This window comes from Dipodomys spectabilis, unplaced genomic scaffold, assembly GCF_019054845.1.
Source record: "Dipodomys spectabilis isolate Male_0828 unplaced genomic scaffold, ASM1905484v1 ptg000166l, whole genome shotgun sequence".
NCBI classification, from domain to species: domain Eukaryota; kingdom Metazoa; phylum Chordata; class Mammalia; order Rodentia; family Heteromyidae; genus Dipodomys; species Dipodomys spectabilis.
In genome coordinates, this window is record NW_024870843.1 from 688,614 (window position 1) to 691,716 (window position 3,103).

A 3,103-nucleotide genomic window follows, 5' to 3' on the forward strand; every position below is an offset into this window, starting at 1 on the left:
ACACACACACACACACACACACACACACACACACACACACACAGAACGTTTTCTTGATCCAATCTTCTACTGAGGGCCATCGGGGTTGGTTCCGTATCTTAGCTATGGCAAATAATGCTACAATAAACTTTGTTGTGGTGGTAGTTTTAGTATGGACTTATTTGTGATCATTTGGGTGAATGCCCAAAAGTGGGATTGCTGTGTAATAGGGGAGCTCTATGTGGAGTCTTTTGAGGAAGCTCCAAACCGCTTTCCAAAATGGATGAACAAGTTTACACTCCCACCAAGAGTGCAGTAGGCTTCCCTTCTGGCCACATCCCATCCAGCATCTGTTGGTGTAAAAATATGGAAGGATTCATTAATTTGTGTGTCATCCTTGTGCAGGGACCATGCTAATCTTCTCTGTATGTTCCAATTTTAGTGTATGTGCAGCCAAATTGAGCACAGAACATTTTTTATATAAAAAGTGTAATTGATTGTCTTAAACTAGACAATTCAACAAAAAGTAAGTTCAAAAAATTGTGAAATTTTGCAACCATGTATTTCTTACATAAGCACACTTTTAAGAATAAAGTCAATATTGACATGACAAAAACAAAATAATTCCAGATATTTGTTGTTCATGAGATGTGTAGGAGGAGGAATTCAATTATTCTACACAACGCACCTGTCATAATGATCATTGCAGCAAATGTTAAGGTTTGTTAAAAGTTTTAATGATTTAAATATGTTTCATTTTGGGATTTGCTTATATATGCAAAATTAAGACTGGTAGGTCATAAATTTTTTCGATAAAGTATATAATATTTCCGGTAACATGTACTACTAAGTATGTACATTTCAGAGTTTATAGAAACTTTGCTAATGAGAAGTTGCAAAGACTGTGTAAAGAAGCAGAGTGAAGAGTTAAGAATTTAAGTACACAGTTTCTGATAAATCTGTAGGGCTCCCTTAAGTTATATGTTAGTGATGAACAAATAATGATAAAAGCCACATACACATGATGAGATTATCTATAAATAGTAATCTTAGTGGGTAAATTTAAAGGCTACTCATAGCTTTACCCAGTTTTACATATACAGGAATATGAGAAAATAGTAAAATCTACTATGTACTTTTCAAATACTGAAAACCCTGGTAATTGTTTTATTTTTTTTTAGTAATCATTAATATATAATTATTGTTTTCTTTATTTATAGCATTTTTTTCTTGTCATAATATAATACAACTTTTTGTGAATCGTGATTCAGAGGTACTTTGAGAATATTATTGGGATGGCCACACCATTTTTCATAGGTGCATGTGAATTTACAAATAGCAAAACTAAAAACAAAATATTGATTAAAAATTATATCAAGTAGAATCTGAATCAGGAGTGTTGATAAATGTCCACACCTAAAATCTTAACCCTAGGCTGAAGTAGTGGTATTACAGTGTTGAGGCCACAAAATTGAGAAACTGTGTTTTGTTTTGTTTTGTTTTTTGCTTTGGTTTTGTTGGTTGTGGGGCTTGAACTCTGGGTCTTGGGTAGTGTCCTTCAGCTCTTCAGCTCAAGGCTAGCGCTATCACCTGATCCACAGCAGCACTTTCATCTTTTTCTGCTTATGTCGTGCTGAGGAATGAAATCCAGGACCTCATGCATGCAAGGCAAGCACTCTACCACTGAGCCACCTTCCCAGCTCCTGAGAAACTGTGATTTAAAAAATCATCTGATCAATATTTGCTTTTTGCTTTAGGTTATATAATGAAATATGTGAATACATTTTTATATTTTTGTGAATTGTCGTGCTTCTAAATTTATACTAACTGCAGCCAATTTATCCTTTTCAAAGTCAAGAAATATTTCTGAGAGTTTGCTTCTGTGAAGACTGTTTTTGCATTTATAATTTCTTCTGAGCCATTTTTATTTATTATCAAAATCACTTTATAATTTATTTTGATGCGTTATCATACATCAAATACCTTCAAATGTACATGTAGAGTCTCAAAATAGCAGTATGAATATCCTCATACACCTCTTATTTATATATTACGCACTTTAATATTATGATATTTTTCTCTCTCTTTCACTCTCTCTCATTTCTGCTCTTTCTCTTTCATGCTACATGTCTGCTACTTAGAATTTCTGCTGGTCTACTATTATCCTTCAGGATCCACTGGTTTTGTGGGAACATGATAGGGACCATCAGTTACCCTTGCATTCTTTAAGAGTTATAACAGTGACGTGAAATTATTCCTTGCCATTCTAAATGGCAAAACAACAGATCTAGGAATTCCTTTTCACTTTTAGTACTACTATAAATTTTATCTCATACGAATCATTGGGACTGATAATATACTTTTAGCCTGGGACCTAAAAGTTCTTTTTCATTTACAAACAACCTTTTTCTTTTATTATCAGTAAGTAACAAAAACAAAGCTATCCTATGGGAAAGTAGGCTGAAGTTGTTCACAGTGATGAAAAACAAGTTAATGGGGGAAGTGTGTACAAAGGATACCCCTCATATAACACAGATGCTTAGAGCAGTTTATCATGTACACTTTTTGATAAGGACAATGTGCTGGGAACTCTAGATTAAATCACTGAACACCTGATATATATATATATATATATATATATATATATATATATGTATTTTTATTTATATATGCATATATATGAATATCGGCCCATATATGTACACATGAATGTTACTATACACACAAATACACACATACGTACACACATGTACATATGCACAAATGGAAAAAGACACATAGATATAGCCAACACAGGTTTCACTAGTTGTTGAATATGCCTTAGACAGAATGCTTGGAAACAAATGTGTTGAAGATGTATTCGTCTCTAAGAGTTCTTTTACCACTCCTCTTATCTCTTCCTACTGGTACGTTTAGAGAGATTCGACTTGAAAAATGCAGGACAAGTGATAGCAAGTAACTCGGAAATCTCAATACGTATAGGTCATATGGTGTCTCCCTGCTCCCCATGGAATGCTTGCTCTTGTAGACACTCTCAACAGCCAAAGTAGCAGGACAATATCCTTGTTAAGAATAAAGTTATAAGGCTTTAAATGGCATCCTTCCTTGGGCTCTTTTCCAACTG

General features: G+C 33.9%; 1 non-coding gene across 1 annotated transcript; it reads right to left on the bottom strand.

Annotated features, from left to right (window-relative positions):
- Positions 1–339: 339 nt before the first annotated feature.
- Positions 340–445, bottom strand: LOC122119397. The gene has a single exon (XR_006149556.1). It is a non-coding gene; the product is annotated as a U6 spliceosomal RNA (small nuclear RNA).
- Positions 446–3,103: the final 2,658 nt, after the last annotated feature.